This window comes from Lemur catta, chromosome 9 (genome assembly GCF_020740605.2).
Source record: "Lemur catta isolate mLemCat1 chromosome 9, mLemCat1.pri, whole genome shotgun sequence".
Classification (NCBI taxonomy): Eukaryota; Metazoa; Chordata; class Mammalia; order Primates; family Lemuridae; genus Lemur; species Lemur catta.
Window position 1 is genome coordinate 93,786,338 of NC_059136.1, and position 22,430 is coordinate 93,808,767.

At 40.8% G+C, this 22,430-nt stretch overlaps 1 long non-coding RNA gene across 1 annotated transcript in view; it reads right to left on the reverse strand.

Annotated features, from left to right (window-relative positions):
- LOC123644695 overlaps positions 1-22,430 on the reverse strand; it is a 105,918-nt gene that overhangs the window by 73,092 nt on the left and 10,396 nt on the right. The window contains exon 2 of the long non-coding RNA XR_006737221.1: positions 14,146-14,278. This is a non-coding gene — a long non-coding RNA (uncharacterized LOC123644695). The remainder of the gene's footprint in view (positions 1-14,145; positions 14,279-22,430) is intronic.

The following is a 22,430-nucleotide window of genomic DNA, read 5'->3' on the forward strand; positions in this document are numbered from 1 at the left end:
TGCCCTCAAGGAGAGAGGTTCAGAGCGGGAGACAGGAAGGAGTCAAGCCATCCTATGAGCCAACGTAACGTCGCAGGGCTGAATGAGCCGGGAAGGACAGGTTCAAACCTGGGGGAGTCCAGAATAGGGACCTGCTCAGGCCAGGAAGGCCAGGGGAGGCTTCGTGAGGAGGTTTCACTGGAACTGGAGGCAGGAGGGCAAGTAGGGGGTGACCAGACAAAGAGGAAGAAAGAAGTTAGTGTGGCTAGAGGGCGGGCCTGGCGAGGCGAGGTGGGAGGAAGGTCTGAAGGGGTGGGGAGCCAGACTGGCACAGGCATGGAGGCCTAAGGATGGGGAAGGGGCTTGTCATCATTCCAAAGGCCACAGGAAGACACTGAAGACAGCCATTGGAAAAGACAGACCTGTGGTGTGAGAATAGACGTGAAGGAAGGGGTTGGTGAGGCAGTAAAATCAGACAGCTCAGTTAGGGCTTGGAACATGCAGCGCTTCAGCAAGAGAGAGTGACCGCTGCGACCAGAGTGGGCGTGGGTGGCAGGTGGTAAGTGGATGGCTTTGAAAGATCCGCTCTCAACTCCATGCTGCAGAAAGGAGGACAGATGTCTAGAGAGGTTAGCTGGCCTCCCCAAAGTCCCACATCTAGATAGGGTGTGTGGGGGCTGGAGCCCAGGCCCCCAAGCCTCGCACAGGAGGAATGAGCAGTAAAGCAAGCGTGTGTCTCTCACACGGTGCATTTACATTAATACTCTGGGCTTGTACAATGATATGACCCAGTTCACAATCAAAATTAGACGCAAGTGGAACACAAGGAAATGTGAGCTACGGTGTTCAAGTAGCCTCTGCCAGTAGTGCCCCAACAGACAGGCACCCTCCCCAAAGCTCCTCTGGTCTTTTGTCTTCGTAACAACAACAAATTTGTCACATTTATATATAATACTTTGTGCTTTTAAAAACAATTTAATATGTATGATTTCATATGATTCACATGACCTCCCTGTGAGGGCGTTGGTGTGTCCCTACAGGTGCTCTACAGGTGTCCCTACAGGTGTCCTTACAGGTGTCCCTACAGGTGCTCCTACAGGTGTCCCTACAGGTGCTCCTACAGGTGTCCTTACAGGTGTCCCTACAGGTGTCCCTACAGGTGTCCTTACAGGTGTTCCTACAGGTGCTCCTACAGGTGTCCTTACAGGTGTCCCTACAGGTGTCCCTACAGGTGTCCCTACAGGTGTCCTTACAGGTGTCCCTACAGGTGCTCCTACAGTTGTCCTTACAGGTGTCCTTACAGGTGTCTCTACAGAGGTCCTTACAGGTGTCCCTACAGGTGTCCTTCCAAGTGTTCCTACAGGTGTCCCTACAGGTGTCCTTACAGGTGTCCCTACAGGTGTCCTTACAGGTGTCCTTACAGGTGTCCCTACAGGTGCTCCTACAGGTGTCCCTACAGGGGTCCCTACACCCCTGGTAATGAGAAAGGTAAAACTCAGAAGACTGAGATGTCCATGGTCGCAAAGCCAATCAGAAGGGAACCCAGATTTCTGCTTCTGGTTTCCATATTTTTCTACTAACATCTGCTGTTTCTGAAGTTTACCCTTGGTGCTTCCCCATAACCATAATTCCACTCTTCCAAAATGATACCAGAAATGTCAACAGAGTACCAGAGAGTTCCACAGATGATGAGGGGGAGGACAGCAGCTACGCCTCAGCAAGACGCTTAGTGCTCACAAATGGTGTCTGGTTTGATTTTTCAGTAACCCTGTGAAAGAGGTGGTACCATTATGCCAGTTTTACAGTCAAAGAAATCAAGGCTCAGAGAAGTCAACTAACTCAAGACCAGCGAGTTTAGAAGCGACTGAGATTCTAACCCACATCTGACTCCAAAGCCTGACTCCAACCACCAACCCGTATTTCCCCACGTCTCAGGAGCCTGAGGCTCTCAGCCACCTCTTATTTGGTCTATACCACGATCACACACGACACAGCCTGGTGGGTCTCAGCAGTTTTCAATAAATCCTTTATGATCTCTTTATTGCTTACCTGGTCACACACGTAACAGTTTAGCCTGAGACTATATTTACACAAACTCTTTGTAAGGTATACGTCATATAAATAGACCATGAACATTCACCTCCAAAAGAAACAAATCATTAAGATTTTTCTTTCCAAACTGCATCTTCCATCACAGTAAGAGGAAGTGTCCAGCCTGGACAAGTCTATGTGATATTGCATAGGATGGGATATGAGGAAGATCAGTTTGGGGCTTCAGGGGAGTGTTTGGTATACTGAGGCGGGATACCTGTGATGTCATGCGGGTTTAAGTTTTGCACTGATGGCTTCACAGATGAGACTGGGTACTTCGTCAAGGCTGCTACCAGGGCCCACTGATAACAAAGCACCCAACCCCAGGTCCCAGCTCAGACATGAACTGTGTTTGGGAAGGACAGCACATGGCCAAAACTAGGTCAGGAGGAAAAATAAATATGGCCATAAATTAAGCAATCTCATATCACCAATCTCAGTGTAATAATAAAGTCACTAAAAGCAATAAGTAGGTGACAAACCTTATCATCTAACTAGGGCAGTTTTGATAGTGGAAAAGGGTCCTGTTAACAACCAAGTCAGGACAACACACACTGAGCTGTCCCAACAAATAATTTGTGAGGTCACCCTCGATAGGTAGAACATGGAGAAAGACACATCGAAATAAGCATGTCTAACTGAAAGTTATGAGAGCAGAAAGGATCACGTGACAGGAAAGTTAAGAGACGAGATGAGTTGCCGGGAGGACAGACACGTGGCCACAGACGTCCACAGGGGAAAGATCGATGAAGCTGCCTGTAGACAGAGGCTGATACCGTGTGTACATTATGCTGAAGCTTTGGGACCCCTTCCAAGATCCCAGAAATATGTTCACATGGTCCCATATTTCATAAAATAAGGAAAAGTAAGAGATTTTTGTCCTCTTTTACTTAAAGCAGTTCCACCAAGCTGTGTGAGTACCAAGCCCTACCACCATTGGACGCGTTCTTACCTGCAAAGCTGGGTCATCCATGTGGCTGCCACTGGGCTCCCAGGCTTTAGTGCTGGCCTTAGGCCATGTGGAAACAAAAGATTTTCTAAAATGCCAACACTAATTCTCTGAATTCTTACATCTTCCTCAGGCCACAGTCATCAGAAGCAGACCAGGCAGTCAGTATTAGAGAGCCCACCAACCGGGTTGCACCGCACTAGCCATTGAAATGCTACTGACTGAGTGGTCCAAGGAAGCAGCTATACCCTGACCTTCACAGACAAGGTTGCAGGAGCTCGAGATAAGTATGTGGAAGGGCCCACTGCCCAGCTGAGTTTGTGGATGAAGCTGGATCCTGTCTGTCAGTTTCGAAAGCTCTCACCTAACTGTGTTAGAACAGGTGTCCCCCAGTGCATAAGTGTCAGCTCATGGGCTTCCTCCTGTTGGTGCACAGCAAACGCACCCTTTTGTCCCCCTCCCCTTTAGCCACAAAGAGGCTATGGAAAGTGAGGAGCAGGGGAAGAGGACCAAGAGTCAGAGCTTTCTAGAACAGACCTCAGGATATCCCGGAAGCAAACACCAGCCTGTGTTGAAGCACCTAAAAAAGATCCATGATCCACTTTCTTAAACTGAAGCAGTGGAGGGGAGAGGGGAGATGACAATTTCTTCCTCAGAACAATGAACCTCTGAGAGCTGAGTGGGAGGAATTAGTGACAATAACATGATGCCTGTCAACTTTTGAAAACTGGAATCAGGAAATCCAAAAGTCAAGTTGAAAGAAGACAAATTAGGTATATCAAGATTTGACACATCGCTGAATACCTGCTAATGAAAAAAACGATTTCCTTTTAACTTTCTTACTGTCTTTATGCATAATACTTAAAAAAATCACAAAACATTTTCATAACAGCATGAAGAATATTTTTTTTAAAAAACCTTGCTGCTAATATGGAAGACAGTGTAACAGGCACATGAAGCTCATCCTCTAAAAGAGGCAGCAGCTCCTTCTTGAATATAATTTATTTGTTGTAACTTCCTAATGCTTCGCTCTCAATAATCCAGGTGCAAGCAGAGAGTGAAGCCTTGAAACATGAGGACTGCGAGAGCCGTGGCCGCTCTGCTGCAAGTTGGAAGAGACGATCGCAGTGAACCCAGTGACACGGCAGGGAAGCAAAGTGCAGATGATTTTCCGATCTCAGTATGTTCCTCAAGGGACTGAAATGCAGTTTGTCCCGGTAATAGACTGAGTCATTTTCCGTGGTCTATAGATGTGACAAAGCCACACAGCCACATGGCTTCTTAGACGTGACTGAACATTTAGTAATAGTAATGCTAAGGATCACTTACAGATCACCAGCAATTATTTCACGAGCAGCCACCCCAGAAGGTCTCACTCCAAAATATTCACTGCTAGTGCATGTTCACAGCCACACTGGGGCCACACAGAGGCAGTCCAGAGTCCAGGAGGCCTGGTCTCAATCCCCTGTGCCCCTTATGAGCTGTATAACTTTGAGCAAGTTAGGTAACACCTCCAGACCTCAGTTCAGTGTGTTGTGTGGAACCAATGAGGTAAAACACTTAGCATACAACCTAGCACCTTATAAGCCCTAAATAGTGTTAAGAAGACCAGGGAAATGGCTTTCTGGCTTAGGTGGAAAGTGTAAGAAGAAGGCCATCTATCCGAGTTACTATGCTGGCAAAGGAAGTAACTCAGGTCAAATATCCTTGTAAACATACAGATTCTTGATAATTTAAGGGAGCAATGATTTCAGAAGCTTCTAAATAAATGAAGCATTCCAATGTTGGCAACTGAATGACACATTTCACACGAACCATGGGTATCCCAGGCCTGAATTTCCCAAGGTCTGATTCCCTTTGTGTCTCTCATGCCCAACACTGAGAACTCTGGCTACTCTTTCTCTCATTCTATTGTCTTTCTTCCTAGGAAAGAAGAGAAACAGTGAGAGAAAGAGGAAAGGGTCACCCAACGATCAACTTTATTCTTTGTGAATAGCTTTTTAAAATGCAGTGGAGCTACTATAGAACGTGGTGTTGATGATTTTGGCCAACATAATAAGACAAGAGAAAGCAATTAGTGGCCTAAGAATTAAAAAGCAGTATTTGTGTGTATAGAATTATGTATCTGTAATATCCCACTTAAAAATAAGTCAGTGAAGAGCCAGTACTATGAGATAATTCAGTACAGTAGTTTAAATTGATATTTAAAAAGCTCTCACATATAAAACAAAAACCAACTTAAAATATAATGGAAAAGAAGATTCTATTTACATTTAGAAAAGAAAACATTGGGCATAACCTTAACATGATTAAGAAATATATAAAACCTATATAAGGAAAATCATAAAACACTCCTAAAAACTACAGAGCTTACTGAAAAATGGAAAGACTTGCCTCAGTAGAATATCAACAGCCTTTTTTTCTGGAGCTAGATAAGGTGGTAATAAAGTTCATTTGAAAGAACAAACATGCAAGAATAATTACAAAACCCTGGGAAAGATCACAGTGTGTTGAGTGGGTGGGAAGCTTTTTCTATCATATGTGAAATGGCATCATAAATGACTGTTATTGTATAAATGATAAAGTCTATATAATTAAAAATAGAATGATATTGGTTCATGAATACGCAGGCAGACTGATGAGATGAAATAGAAACTCCAGAAACAGGCATAGCTGTATGTGGAAATTTCGTGCATGAGGAAAACATAATCTCAAATCAGTGGGAAAAGGATGGATCCCTTAAGTGGTGCTGGAATAACTGAATAGTGATATAAAAAATGACAAAATGGCAGCTATTTCTTACAATAGACACCCAGAAAATTCGAAATGGTTTAGAGATTTAAATGTAAAAAATAAAACCACAAAGTATGAGAAGAAAACAGAGATGCATTTCTTTATTACCAGAAAATGCACGAGCATTCTTAAGCATGATTCAAAATACAGAAGCAACGTGGGGAAATAGTGATAAACTTAGCCCCATGAAATTAAAGCATTTTTACAGTAGCAAACTACAAGACAAATGACTACAGAAGTATATTTGCCATTCATATCACAAATACAAGGGGCTATACACAAAGAGCTTCTAAAAGTACAGAAGAAAAAGACTAACAACCTGGTAGAAAAATGAGCAAGAAGTAACAATAAAAATTATTTTTAAAAGAATGCAAATGATCTTTAAACATAAAACAATACGCTCAACCTTGCTCATTAAAAAACATAAATTAAAATTCAGTCTTCCAGCAGATTGGCAAAACATCAAAATATTTGACAGTTATACCCACCACCACCTTTCCCTTCCAATATTCTACCAGCAGCTATAACATGTACAAAGAGAAATAAACAGACACAAAAATCTATGGAAATCTTTTCCAGTTCTGTACATGCCAGATGGAGCTGTCTGCTCTCACCTGGCCAGAATGACAGGAAGAATGTAAAACCCAAGGTAATCAAAAATTTTGACTTAGTAGATAGAATGTTGTACTATGTCCAAGACTAAGTCTTTTTAAAAAGTTTTCAGTTTAAGAAGTAATAAAGTCAACCAAGATGAATTTTGCCTTTCACTTAGCAAACCAATATTGATCCCCTAGCATGCACCAGACACCACCTCCTTTCCCCGTCCAAACCTGCACCTTTGCAGAAGCATTAATATTTAACACTTTCGCCATGCCCTGGATACTCAGAGAGGCAGATGGGGAGAGCTGTGCACAGAAGGGAGAGGAGGACAGGTGCAGGATGCACAAAAGGAAACTGGCCCGTCGTAAGGCTGAATACATGTCCTTAAGTCTTACTCAGTGGCGGTTCAGGATATATTCTGTATATATATGGTTTGAAGGCTGCAAAAATCCCCTATCAAAATGCTTCAGTGGTTGTTTCTTTCCCTCGTCCTCACAACTGAGATTACTACTGTAACTTCCTGGTTTGTTCTGTTCCTACACCTGGGATTTCCAGCCTCCTTATGATGATGTTTAGCTCTGCTGAGAATCACTGTGCTCAGGGCCCTAGCAAGGCACCCCTGCTCCCCCAAAAATGACCCTCTGTTTGGAGTGAAAGCAATTTTGACATTAGACCTCGCCTACATTACAGTGGCACATAAAATCCCACATCAAGCAACAGATGTCATTTTGCTGTTATGTCCTTCATCATTAGAGTCAGTAAGGACATTGGGGAGGTTTTGTTGCTACCATCTTTTAGGAGGTTGAATGCCAACATAGGAACCCCTCCCCTCTGTTACCAAGGGCGAGACATTGTGAAGTAAGTACTCTGAAATGGGAGAAAGATAAAAAAAAAAAAAAAAAAAAGAAAAGGAAATGTTTTGTACATATGCACCCTTCCTCAACTGGACAAATCTGGAATGTGGGGGAAGTTTTCTGAGATATGCACTTCTATAATTCAATCTGGTACACTTTAATCGGAAACTGTCAGGGTAATTGGCTCTTTTGGACATTTAAAAGCAAAACAGCCAGGTCTGTTAATGGAAGATCAGGTGTTGGGCCTTTCAAAATATTATTCACAGTCATTAAAACGGTTCCAGGAAAAGCACTCGAGAACAATGTGGTGCCCATTAGGCAGCGCGGCGAGATGCAGCTGACAGGCGTGGCGTCACCGACCCTGGCACCGGGACGGGGAGCGCCCCGGCCCCCACAGGCTGCGCCAGAACGCCTGGCCCGGGCCCAGTCCTGCGGCCAAGAAAAAGAAAGAAGTAGGGCTTTTATGTGACCTGAAGGAGAACTTGAAACTAAAATGCCCTAAAATATGGAATGCCCTGATGGGTCTCAGCTAGATGTGTTTATAACTTTCTAATTTCTCCTTCCGAGTGTGGAGCCTTTGCCCGCGTTACCCCCTCGGGCTGTGAGGTGTACTTGAACTCGGCCAACAACCAAATGAAAGGCTCTCTGCAGCCAAGAAGGAGGGCTTGCTTCTCCCTCTGGTCATTATCCAAGTTTGCTTTTGAAAGATCCCCCTCGCCAGGGTTCGCCATCTTGGCCTGTGGGAAGGAATGTTCATTTTCTTCCAAACAGCGTCATATGCCTGAACCCACGCGGCAGCCAGAAGGAAGTGCGGGACTGGGAAGTGCAGGCTGTTGCAGACTTGGACGCAGGATGACTGCAGCCGGGGAGCAGGGAGAGGGGCCGCCCTCGCTTTCCACTGGGGCAAAAACCCAGACAGTCCTGTGGCGAGGTAAGCCCAAACAAACCTTCCTATCAAAACACATTTTATTTTTTTCTTAGATGCATTGTAAGAACTATTCATATTGTATTTTTAAAAATTTTCCTGACTTCCTCATGGGGCTCATTCTCAACCATCATAAATTCATTTTCAGGGCTTTTGGTGCTGCAACAGGCAAAACTCGGTTACAAGAAAAATACTGTCACACTCAGGGGGAAATGCAGCAAAGTAGGTCATAAAGCTATGCAGCACCATCACCATATAATTTGTCAATTCCCTGTTGCTGCTACTGATGAAGCACACTTCCTTCCTCCCTCACCACCCAGAACAGGATTCTGTGAGAGACACACCTCCTTCGTGACCCATAATCAGACTCTTTTTGGAATTCTTTGCAATCACCTTGCCTGTAGGGAGCTAGGTTAGTTTTCATAAAAGTTAAATAAGCCTTTTCTTTCAGTTGATTTAACATTTGCTCAGAAGTATCTATAATTTTTATTTCTGATTCTTATGTACTTATTCCTCTAGGTTTAATTGTAGAGTACTAAAGTAAAGGGTGCTGTTATGCGAAAGTTGGTATAGTACTATTTGGGCTTGAATATGGAGAGACTGCAAATGTATGCAGTTTACAATTCTATAAAGATGTGCTTGGATGTGGGCTTTGTCATTGAAACGGGACAAGGAAGGCACTAACCCGGTGGAAATTCCACCACTTCCAGGAATAAAAGAAACAGCCTAAGTTTCCAAATGGCTTTGGGTATATTTCTAGCATTTTTATCTCCAATCTGATTTTTAGTGATATGAATGTAGCTCTTATTCATAGTTGTAACATTTATTCCTCTGTATAGATGTTTTAGTAAATTTCCTTGTAGAGGTGTTTTGTGATTTTAAAAAAAATTAGTTCTTTATCTTTTCATTAAAAGATACACAGTACATTACAAAGGAAAATTGGCACTAACTGCAGACGTGTTCATTGGAAGCACAGTCAGGCTATTATTTCAAAGGAGAAGGTGAAATCTAAGTAAATGTTTTCTAGACTGCTACTTTCCAGGACATGATACAGCTCCTTAGAAAAACACATGAAACTGAAATTGTACCATCTGTGCTTCTCCAAAAGATAGAGGGTATATCAAAGTGAATTTTTGTCAGATTTTTTCCTAAACACAGGAAGTAAAATGCTTCTGGTGGCACATAAAATATACTCTCAACATGTTTATTTATTTGCAGGTTAAAATTCTTACTAACAGCTTATAATAGCACTCTTATTCCATTGTGAGGGTTCTTCAAAAACTTCAGAAAAAATGTATATTATGAAAAAACTATGTATGGATTTCAAAACCTTTTGCACCAAAATAAACTGATGCTAACTTGTTTAACATGTCTGAACAGGATTTAGTTTGAGGTACTGAGAAGGATAAGACATCAGCTGGAAAAGATCGACTATCAGAGCAACATGAATTCTGCTAAAATTGAAACAAGAACAAACATCAAATTTATGGTGAAGCTTGGGTAGAAGAATGGTGAAATCACTGATGCTTTATGAAAAGTTTATGAGGACAATGCCCAAAAGAAATCAACAGTTTACAAATGCATAGCTCATTGTAAGAAGGAACAGGATGATGTTGAAGATGAAGCTCACAGCAGCAGAGCATCCACATCAATTTGTAAGGAAAAAATTATTCTTGTTCATGCCCTAATTGAAGAGGATGGACTATTAACAACAGAAACAAAAGCCAGCATCACAGACATCTCAATTGGTTCAGCTTACACAATTTTGAGTGGAAAATTAAAGTTGAGCAAACTTTCCACTTGATGGGTGCCAAAATTATTGCACCCAGATCCGCTGCAGACAAGACAAGAGCTTTCAATGGAAATTTTAAACAAGGGAAATGGAGACTCTGAAGCATTTCTTTGAAGAATTGTAACAAGAGGTGAAACATGTCTTTACCAGTACTATCCTGAAGACAAAGCACAATCAAAGCAGTGGCTACCAAGAGGTAGAAATGGACCAGTCAAAACAAAAGCAGACCAGTCAAGAGCAAAGTCATGCCAGCAGTTTTGGGGGGATGTTCAAGGCATTTTGGTTGTTGACTTTCTAGAGGACCAAAAAACAATAAAATGTTTATTGTGAGAGTGTTAGCAGAAAAAGTCTTGAGAATTTTGGTGAAGACCAGAGAGTTCTTTTCCACCACAACAATGCTCCTACTCATTTTTCTCATCAAATAAGGGCAATTTTGTGAGAGTGTCCTTGGAAAATCATTAGGCATCCACCTTACAATTCTGATTTGGCTCCTTCTGACTTGTTTCTGTTTCCTAATCTTAAAAAATCTCTAAAGGGCACCCATTATTCTTCAGTTAATAATATAAAAAAGATTCCATTTTTCCATGAACTTTTTGAAGTCACTCATATATTACAGATATATATTCAACAGATGTTTGTTATTGCTACAGTATTAATTTGTTATTTAAAAAATTGGAAATAAAAAGATTTATCTGCCTTTCTTATATGCACTGTATTTTAGAGTAGACAAATAGTTGATGAGGGAAAGCTCTTTACATAAGAGTTCCAGTTAACAAATGCAGAAAAAAAATGATAGAATTAAAAATCAGAACTTTACAATTTTTAATGAAATGATTGATCTGCACAGTGATAGCTAAAACTCTTCAGCAAAAAGCTTATGGGGGATTTTACAATGTGTGGATCAAACTCACAATATGCAAAACTGGTCAATTTTAACATCACTAGAAGTGGGATAAACAGGAATTAGTGCCATCTGATATAACACAAATTAGAAATACACACATCACCTATGACATATTCTTGCCAAAAATTGAACTTGTATCAAATAGAGCCTCTAGATACATTTGCCAGTTAACAGGAAATATATTGAATAGAGAAATATGTTAAACAGCATCTCAAGGGTGCAATCAGCCAAGTCTGCAACATAGGGAGGTCTACAGAAAAATTACTTGATTTCTTTAATCCATAAATAGCAGAAAAAGAACTGTTAAATGTTTGAGGGAAAAAAAATCTTTACAAGACATTATGTGCCTAATGCAATGCAGGGTCCTTGTCCTTATTCTGATTGTAATTTGAAAAAACCTACTGTCAAAAGTAACTTTCTTGAGAAAATTAACAAAAACTAAATATAGACTGGGTATTGGGTGATACTATCAAGAAATTATTGTTGATTTTATTAAGCATGATAATGGTATTTCAGAATTATTATAAATACAAATGGAAGTATTTATAAGAAAAATAATATGGTCTGGGATTAATTTTAAAATACTTAGCAATTAAAAAGAGAGTATAGATAAAATCAAAAGAAAGGCAAAATATTGGTAATGGTTAGAGCTGGGTTTTCTGCCTATGAGGGTTCATTTTTATATTCTCTCTACTTTTTCACAATGGAAAAAGTTATTATGTAAGCATAGATCATGTGGCACCTGTGTAAGAGGGATGTATGATACAATCATTTCAGCTAATAGCACCACACTACTCCAAAATGATTCCAAGTCAGAGGCAAGATGCACAGAGGAAAGAATATTGGGCTGGAAGCCTAGACGCTGGGTTCAGTCCCTGCTGTCCCACTAAACATCTGTATGACCTCGAGCAAGTCATTTTTCTTCTCTACATCTCAATATTCTCATCTGTATAAAAAAGGAGTTGAACTAAATATTTTCTTCCAGCAATGCTGGCCTCAGTGTGTCCTAAGATGATAGTAGACAATATTGGCATGGCTCTCTGGGGTAGTCTGCCCTGAATCCATGCTCTCATTCTGTTGCAGATGTTTAGGAGAGGAGACCCTTCATGAAGCTGCTCCAGATGGTATCTGGCATACTGTACATGCTCATTAACCATTAAACGACAGCAAAACCATTTTAAAATGTCAATTCCAGAAATAGAAGGGTCCATGGTAATGTGATTTGCCTGATGTCTCCCAGATAGTAACAGAACTGGGACTATAAGTTAGCTTGCTTCCTTATTTCTTCCAAATGCTCCAAGCTGCATAAAGGAGGCTCTGAGACATTTAATTTCCGAGTACAGGCAGAAATGAGACAGGACTGAATCGTAGAGCCAAGAGGGTCCTGAAGGACACCTAAGATAGGAAACAAGGAGTCCTGCCCAAGAAAGTCACTCAAGAAAAATAAGAGCCAGCAAACAGCAGGGCTGGGCATTGTCAGGGTTAGCCTAGGAGGGCCCAGGAACTGAGTGCATCCCAGCTGCTCCTCACTCTTCTGAGCTGACCCTCTGACCCCTGCTCCTGGAGAGTCGTGGTAGTCTGAGTCCCGAGCTTTGTGCACGTAGTTGCAAAGGTGCTGTAAGCAGCAGGAGTGCTATGACAACTAAAATGCTAAGAACCTCAGTGGTTTCAGTGACACAAAATATGCAGTGAGCACCAATTACCTATGAGTCTATTCCAAGAATATGGAAAGCATTCTTTCAGCAAACTTGCCACCCATACATACTTATGACTGAATGCTTGAATATGGGCTGAGTTTTATAGAGAGCACACAGTACTCTACACACAATATACAATCAACATGTGGTGAGTGAATAAATGAACAAATGAATGAATGAATGAAAACATTAATTGAAAATCAATACCTTATTTCTTTTCTCAACCCATGGAGGGCAGGGACAGAATGGTGGGGGTAGAGGAAGAACACCTTACATTTTTCTTTGCCTTGGAGTTGAGAATTGTGTTGTCAAGATGGAGAAAGAGAATTTTGGCTTTTTTCTGATTAATGGTTCAGTGTTCTTCCACACTGCTTTCCAAATGAACATGTAGAGAATGACTCACCTTGTACGTCACTTTTCTAATACTACACTATGGACCAAAGAATGGACTACTAAGAAATAAATTTGTTTTATTATAAATCTTAGTTAAGAAATTAAAATAGATTTATTTAGCTTCTAACACAGAGTATAGAGAACAATAGCTACAAACAGTTTGGGTAAAATATAATTAAAGAAAAGACTCTGGGTGAGCAGTAGGAAGGTTCCTAGCTTTGGGACAAAGTGCAAACAATCTGTCCACCTGCTCATGATGAGAGTCGAAATTGCTTCCTATTCTTTATTGATGACAATGACAATTCAGTGTCCCAGTTATTTCTGATCTCATTAAAACCCAAATGACTTCAGAAAGACTCTCCTGGAGATTTCCTATACCAACTGAGGTCTAACGCAACTATTCCATGTGAGGCCTTCATTTTCTCAGTCTCTGCAACTTTCAGGAATTATCTCATTCATTCCATTGTCCCTCTCCCCCTCGTTTCTGGGTGGTAGAGGCCCAGAGGGCAGTGCTGGAGAAACTAAGCTATCTCCTTACTAAAGAATTTGCTGGGGACGAGCGAGAGCCAAAGGCCAAATAAAGTAATTCCTGTGTTAATCTCCCCATTCTTGACTGGGGGGAGAAGTGAAGGATAATCTACTAGATAAGCCACTGGAATAGGATTAGAAGGAGAATAAAGCAAAGTGGAAGAACAAAACTAGAAAGCCAAGTCCAAGATACACTGATGGGTGGATGTCCCAGCTTACGATAAGGAAGGAGGTCGTGAGAGGTCTCTTGTGCGTAGAGCCAAGGTGACCCTGGCTAGCAAGATGGCAGCTGTGGAGGAGCAGTGGCAAGTGTGTGATCCAGATGGGAAAACATAGAAGGAGGGATATGTGAGAGGAAGGTGGGAGAAGAAGCTGGCTAAGAGCTGGAGACATGAATGAAAGAGTTAATATTAACAAAACAGGGAGGTACTTGTGAACAAGAAGCATGCACCAAAACAGAGATAGGAGACCTGGGCCTACCTGTGGAAGTTTGCTCAAAACTGACCATCCTCAGCAGGAAGGGCCTCTAGGCTTGCCGTGCAACCGCTACATGACTGCCATGGGTCCCACTAGCTCCTTACTTCAATTCTCACCCAAAAGTACATTCTGTGAGCTAATCAGGTCTCTTGCAGCATCTTACTGAGTTTTCTTAAATCCAGCAGGTGGCTTCTTCTTGGACCTCTGAATGGTGGTGATATCAGCCTCCAGGGGTAGCCAAGCAGAGAACACAGTCCAAACGACGGGCTGCTTTTGTTTGGTGTCAGCTCAGCTTCCTACAAACAAAATTAAAGCAGCCTTGGGTTAGCAATTGGAAACAAATATCAAAGGGAGGAAGCTTAACTGGAAACACATTTTCCTAACCATCTTCCATGTACATGTGCAGGAAGAAGACAGCTTTTATTTGTAGCAATGCAAATGTTGGTGATTACAAACATGTGTGAGACAGTTTGCCAGCAATTTGTTCTTGCCCTTGAATGATGAGACTCACACAGAGTCCAGGGCAGAATGTGGAACTCCCATTGGCGTCGGCATGAAATATAGAGACGTGAACAGTGGTGACAAGAGGGGACACTGGAGAGCCTGTGAGAATAGCCCTTTGCAGGGAGGCGCACAGGTCTCTGGTTCTGCAGGGCGTACTTGATCTGGTGCACGCGTGTCCTCTCCCACCAAGACTAGGACTGCTTCAAGAATGCAAACATAACTGACTTTATTTGAGAGAAAAATTAATTTCCAAGGGCTGGTAAAAGAGAAATCTTTCTGAGGCGAGACACTCCGAGGAAGGGACGAGCCAGGAGAGCCCTCTGATGAGTACTGGCAGGAAGTCTCCTCTTCCCTTTCAGCATCCTGGATGTGTCTCCCAGACAAGCATTAGATTTGATCCCAGAAGGGAAAGGTTTTATTAGTAGGTGTTCTGAGTTCCTTTGTAAAAGGAAAAACCACTTCATCCTGTCTAAGAGTGTGTAGGGAAAAATGAAAACATCGTGCTTGGAGATGTCCTGGAGTTAATATCAGTTAACAGAATGTTTGCCTGTTGGTTTCTGTTTTACCAAACAAATGTAGCTGCCAATTCATCCATCTGTAAAAGTACTCCCTGTGGCTCCCCTCAAGAGAATTACTGAGTGATTTTGTTTGTGGAAGTTGTTTCCTTGGGTATTGTTTACTTTCTGTGGCTAAAGTGGGGACAACGTAGGTCCCTTTACTGAATTCTCAGATGCCATGTGTACTCTGTACTTTGAGGAGGCTGTTTCCTGGTCAGAACCTTTATTTTGTCATCCCAAATTCTTCAGTGTCTTCGGGGTCTATCTCAGGCTCCTAGAGAGCCTTGCCCAATCCCTCATCCCTGCATGGCTGTCCCCTTCTCTGTGCACCGACTGGCTGGTGCTGCGGTGCTCGTTACATGTGACCTCACAGTACAGCGTTATCTTCCATAAGGTCGTAAGGCCTTTGTGCATGGAGGCATTTTTCATACCTCCCACATATCACTCCAGACTTAAAATGGAACCAGAAATACATGAAGCGCTCAAATAAGAATTATGTTTCTGTTCTCCACAAATCTCCAAATGCATAATGGAGCAAACATGCAGGTTATTTGGGTATTTCATGCTATTATTTGATGAGAGAGGAAGAGAAAAAATGTGCAATAATGGGGAAAATCCTATTTAGTGATTCTGATAATTCAAGCAAAACAAAGATATAACTGGCGAGTAAATCCAAAGTGCACAGACCAATGGCGAGATTTGGAAATTGAAAACTAAAGAACAGAGACTCAGATGGTGGGGGGTGTGACTGTCCGGAAGGGGGATTTTTAAGAGAACTTCTTTAGATTTCTCAAAAGTTGTAAGCTTCAAGTAGAAAGATCCAGTTCTCACTCTTTTGGAAAATAATTTAGCATTTGATTTAAAACATTTGAAGCTTAAATAAATAAATCCAGAGGCTGAATTCTAAGGGTGCTTTTAGTCAGAAGGCAGATTCTTCAAGAAGACTGGATTACTGTCAATGCGACAGATCACCTGTTGTAAAGAGGCTCTATTCCTACTATAAACATAAAATGCTGGATTAAATAAGTATAAAAATATTTCAAGGCTGGGCGCGGTGGCTCATGCCTGTAATCCTAGCACTCTAGGAAGCCGAGGCGGGTGGATCGCTAGAGGTCAGGAGTTTGAGACCAGCCTGAGCAAGAGTGAGACCCCATCTCTACTAAAAATAGAAAGAAATTACCTGGTGAACTAAAAATGTATATAGAAAAAATTAGCCGGGCATGGTGGCACATGCCTGTAGTCCCAGCTACTCGGGAGGCTGAGGCAGTAGGATCGCTTGAGCCCAGGAGTTTGAGGTTTCTGTGAGCTAGGCTGATGCCATGGCACTCACTCTAGCCCGGGCAACAAAGCAAGACTCTGTCTAAAAAAAAAAATTATTTCAAAATATATAACCAGGCTTAAATCACAGGGAAAACCCCAGTTGTCAGATATCAAGAATGAAAGCAAAATCTGAACGCTAAGGGAAACCTGGCGCTACGGGGGCAGCGGGTGTGGCGGTGGGTAAGGTCACATGTGGGGATGCTGGCACCCACACAGGGAGAGGGGATGTTGCTACAAGCCTGCACTAGCAGAAGAAGGAGTTCCAGGCCTTCACAGGCACAGACACAAAGTCTGCACAGCAGCCTTGGGAAGCAGCGAGCAATGTTACGTATCCGGGCCTTGAAGCTGAGAGAAAGGTGTCTGTACACCTGCACCAGGTACACTTCTGAAATCACATTAAACCCCCAGCCAATAAATGAATATAAACACTGTTCCAGAAACACTAACACTGCCTTGTTTAAAAATAAGTTTCAGTTAGGCAAAGATTTCTTAGTAATCAAAAGGCACAAAACATAAAAGAAAAAAATTGCTAAATTAGACTTCTTTAAAATAAAAAGCTTATGCTCTTCAAACATACTGCAAAGAAATGAAAAGAGAAGTCACAGACTGGGAGAAAATAGCTATAAAACATATGTCTAATGAAGGACATGTATATAAATTATAAAGATCTCTTTCAATTTAATATAAGGTGGCACAAAACTCACTTTAAAAATAGACAAAAGATTTGAACAGACACTTTAACAACAAACTTTTAAAAATTTAAAACTGACAATACAAAGTGCTAGCAAGGATGCATAGCAACTAGAATTCCTGTGCATGATTGGGAAGCATACAGATGGTACCAACCACTTTGGAAACAGTTTCACTTTCTTAAAACATCCATAAGCAGCACCATACCTAAGATGTGACCGTAACAGCCCAGCAACCCCACTCCCAGGTATTTACCCAAGAGATATAAGAGCACCTATAGGTAAATGTTTGTAGCAGCTTTATTCAAAATTGCCAGAAAACCAGAAACAACTAAAATGCCCATTACTAGTGAATGGACAGACTACAATACACCCACATGTGGAACACTACTCAGCAACAAAAAGAATGGACTAAGGATACATGCCACAGTCTGGGTGAACCTCAAAAGCTTTATACTAAGTGAAAGAAGCGAAATACGAACAGCTACATTCTCTATGATTTCATTTATATGACATTCTGGAAAAGGTAAAACTATAGGAACAGAAATCAGATAAGTAATTTCCAGGGGCTGGAGTCGGGGAAGAGGATTAAATACAGAGGCATGAGGGAACTTACTGGAGTAATAAGAATAGTCTACATCTTAAAGTACTTACATGAGTGCATGCAGTTGCCAAAACTCATCAGACAGAGTACCTAAAGAGGACATTTTACTATATATAAATTATTTCTCCGTGAACTTAAAATTTTTAAAAAGGAATGCATATTGTGTTTTCTGACTTTGTAAACACTCTGTGGAATTAAAAGCTTCAACACACATTAAATGAAGGTTCAGAAGTAAAGAACAGAGGGAGTGGCAAAGGGGCAGTATTTAAAGGTTTAACAGCTGAAATTTTTACAAAATTAAAGAAATATATTTCTTCAGATCAAAGAAGCATGCTAAGTCCTGAGCTGGATAAATAAAACAAACTCAAGAATATCAAGTTAAAGAAAAGTCAAACAGCTTTTAAAGAAAAAAGATTAAAAGTAACAACAATTTTCTCAATGGATACAGGCTCTTCAGGTATCCTATTTTACTGTCTACTTCCTGTATACCTGTATACTGTGCTAACACAAATCCAACCCCCTTTTCCTCCCTTCCTAATAAAATAAAATCTCTTTGCTGCAACCTAGGAGTTGTTCAAACTTGAAGCATTTGTTTCTGTTTTGATTGATGTTCAACTCTGATGAAAATTCTAATATAATATCTAGAAATATCTCATATCTTAAGATTGACTAAGATATTCTTTGTGCTTATAAGTTGTAATTTATAAATATTTTCATATAAAATATTCGTCTATAATTCTACTCTCATAGCTCTGACATGAACATATCATCTTCCTAGATGTTTAAGAGTAAATATACTCAATATATATTGCCTTTGGAGTTATCCATGATTTTAGCATGCTATGGGGACAAAGGAGTTTAACTTATTCATGTGCCTCTCCACTGAAAATTTTTTTTTTTTTTATTTCAGCTCATCATGGGGGTACATAAGTTCAGGTCATATACATTGTCCATGTCCCGCCCATCCCCCCAAGTCAGAGTCCCAAGTGCGTCCGTTCTCATTCTCCAGACAGTGCGCCTGGCACTCATCATGTAGTCATACCTCCATTCCCTCCCTCCCCACCTCCCCGGGTCTGCACCTTCAAGCATGACCATTCCCCAGACGGTGTGCAACGCACTCATCATGTAGGCATACACCCAACCCCTCCCCCCACCCCCCATCCCAGTCTGATATCTAATTGGTATCCTTCCCCGATGTACATTTAGGTGATGATCAGGGAAACCAGTTTTCTGGTGAGTACATGTGATGCTTGTTTTTCCATTCTTTGGATACTTCACTTAATAGAATGGGTCCCAGCTCTCTCCAGGAGAACCAAAGAGATGTCGTATCACCGTTATTTCTTATAGCTGAGTAGTACTCCATGGTATACATATATCACAGTTTACTAATCCATTCGTGGATTGATGGGCACTTGGGTTGTTTCCACATCTTTGCAATTGTGAATTGTGCTGCTATAAACATTCGGGTACAGGTGTCTTTGTTAAAGAATGACTTTTGTTCTTCTGGGTATATGCCCAATAATGGGATTGCTGGATCAAATGGTAGGTCTACTTGAATCTGTTTAAGGTATCTCTATATTGCTTTCCATAGGGGTTGCACTAGTTTGCATTCCCACCAGCAGTGTATGAGTGTTCCTGTCTCTCCGCATCCACGCCAACATGTGTTGTTTTGGGATTTTTTGATAAAGGCCATTCTCACCGGAGTTAAGTGGTATCTCATTGTGGTTTTGATTTGCATTTCCTTGATGATTAGGGATGTTGAGCATTTTTTCATACGTTTTTTAGCCATTTTTATGTCTTCTTTTGAAAAATTTCTATTCATGTCATTTGCCCATTTTTTGATAGGATTGTTTGATTTTTTCTTGCTGATTTTCCTGAGTTCTAAATAGATTCTTGTTATCAGTCTTTTATCTGATGTGTAGTATGTGAAAATTTTTTCCCATTCTGTAGGCTGTCTGTTTATTTTCATGACTGTTTCTTTGGCTGTGCAGAAGCTTTTTAATTTAATCAGGTCCCATTCGTTTATTTTTGTTGTTGCTGCGATTGCCTTAGGGGTTTTCTTCATAAATTCTTTGCCTAGACCAATGTCTGTAAGAGTCTTTCCTACATTTTCTTCTAGAATTCTAATCGTTTCCCATTTAAGGTTTAAATCTGTTATCCACTGTGATTTGATTTTTGTGAAAGGTGAAATCTGTGGGTCCTGTTTCAGTCTTCTACATGTGGCTATCCAGTTTTCCCAGCACCATTTATTGAACAGGGACTCTTGTCCCCAGAGTATGTTTTTGTCTATTTTGTCAAAGATTAGATGGTTATATGACGATGGTTTTATATTTGGGTTTTCTGTTCTGTTCCACTGGTCTGTGTCCATGCCCTTGTGCCAATACCAAGCAGTTTTAAGAACCACAGCTTTGTAGTATAGTTTGAAGTCTGGCAAATCAATACCTCCCATTTTGTTTTTATTGCTTAAGATTGCTTTTGCTATACGGGGTCTTCTCTGATTCCATACAAAGTGTATAATTATTTTTTCTAAATCTGTGAAAAATGATGTTGGTAATTTAATAGGAATTGCATTGAATCTATAGATTACTTTGGGTAGTATAGACATTTTAACAGTGTTAATTCTTCCAATCCATGAGCATGGTATGGATTTCCACTTATTTACGTGTTCTGCAATTTCCTTCCTTAGCGTTTCATAGTTCTCTTTATAGAGGTCCTTTACCTTAAATGTAATTAACCACATAAATAGAAGCAAAAATAAAGACCATATGATCCTCTCAATAGATGCAGAAAAAGCATTTGACAAAATTCAACACCCTTTTATGATAAAAACACTTAACAACATAGGCATAAATGGGACCTACCTAAAAATGATACAAGCCATATATGACAAACCCACAGCCAACATCATACTGAACGGGGAAAAATTGAAAGCATTCCCACTCAGAACTGGAACCAGACAAGCCTGCCCACTGTCCCCATTACTTTTCAACATAGTATTGGAAGTCCTTGCGAGAGCTATCAGACAAGAGAGCAGAATCAAGGGTGTCCAAATGGGGACAGAAGAGATCAAACTCTCACTCTTCGCTGATGACATGATGTTGTGTCTGGAAAACCCCAAGGACTCAACCAAGAGACTCCTGGAATTAATTAACGAGTTCAGTAAAGTCTCAGGTTACAAAGTCAATACACACAAATCAGAGGCATTCATATATGCCAATACCATTCAATCGGAGAACCAAATTAAGGACTCAATACCTTTCCACTGAAAATTTTAAGAGAAATTAATAACCACTTACTGGAGACAACCCAAATCCAAAGAAAACCAAACTCAGTAATTTAGATTAAAGCCTATTCTAAAGATATACTTTTTAAATTATTTTTATTTTCAGATAATTATAGATTCACATATATTTATAAGAAATAATAAGAGAGATCTCCTGTACCCTTTATCCAGTTTCTCCCATTGGTAACATCTGGCAAAACCACAGTACAATATCATAACCAGGATATTGACATCGATACAGTCAAGACACAGAACATTTCCATAACCACAGGGCGTTTGTTGTATATTCCTTGGGATTTTCCACGTACATAAGCATGTCACCTGCAAATAGGGATAGTTTCATTTTCATGTTATTGTTTTTTGTTGCCTTACTGCACTTGCTAGAACTTCCAACATGATGTTGAATGAGAGAGGTAAGAGTGCACACCTTGGCCTTCGCCCCATCCTAGGGAGAAAGCACACAGTCGTTCAAGACTAATTACAAGGTTTGTCATAGGTTTGCTGCAGATGCTCTTTATCAAGCTGAGAAGTCCCTCTCTAGTCCCAGTTTTTACCATTAATGGATATTGTATATTGTCAAATGCTTTTCTGAATCAATTCATATACGCTGATGTGATTTTTCTTCTTTAGTCTGTCAATATGATGAATTACATTGATTGATTTTTTTAATTTTTTTTTTACAGACCAGGTCTTACTACATTGCCTAGGCTGGCCTCAAACTCCTGGGCTCAAGTATCCTCCTGCCTCAGCCTCCTGAGAAACTGGGACTACCGGTGCTCACCACCACACCTGGTGAGATTGATTGTTCTTTGGATAATTAACCAGCTTTGTATCTCTGTATACACTTAGTCATGGTGTATAATGCTTTTTATATATTGTTGACTTCTATCTGTTAATTTTTTTTTGAGACAGGGTCCTGCTTTGTCACCTGGACTAGAGTGCAGTGGTGTCATCTTAGCTCACTGTAGCCTCAAACTCCTGGGCTCAAATGATCCTCCTGCCTCAGCCTCCCAAGTAGCTGGGACTACAGGCACACGCCACTATGCCTGGCTAATATATCTTTCTTTTTTTTTTTTTTTTTTTTTGTAGAGATGGGGTTTTGCTCTTGCTCAGGCTGGTCTTGAACTCCTGGCCTCAAGCAATCCTCCTGCCTTGGCCTCCCAGAGTGCTATTAGCAAATAGTAACATATTTGCTAATATTTAGGATTTTTGCTTTATATTCATGAATCTATATGGTCCATAATTTTCTTTTTTGTGTACTATGTCTGGTTTTGGTGTCAAGGTAACACCAGCTTCATAAAGTAAGTTAAAAAGTACTCCCTCCTCTTCTATTTTCTGGAAGAGAGTGTATACAGGGGCATTGATTCTTCTTTAAACATTTGGGAGAATTTTCCAATGAACCCATTGGGACTGGAGCTTTCTTTCTGGGAGGAGTTTTTAAATTATGAATGTAATTTCCTTAATGGTTATAGGGCTATTCAAATTATCTGT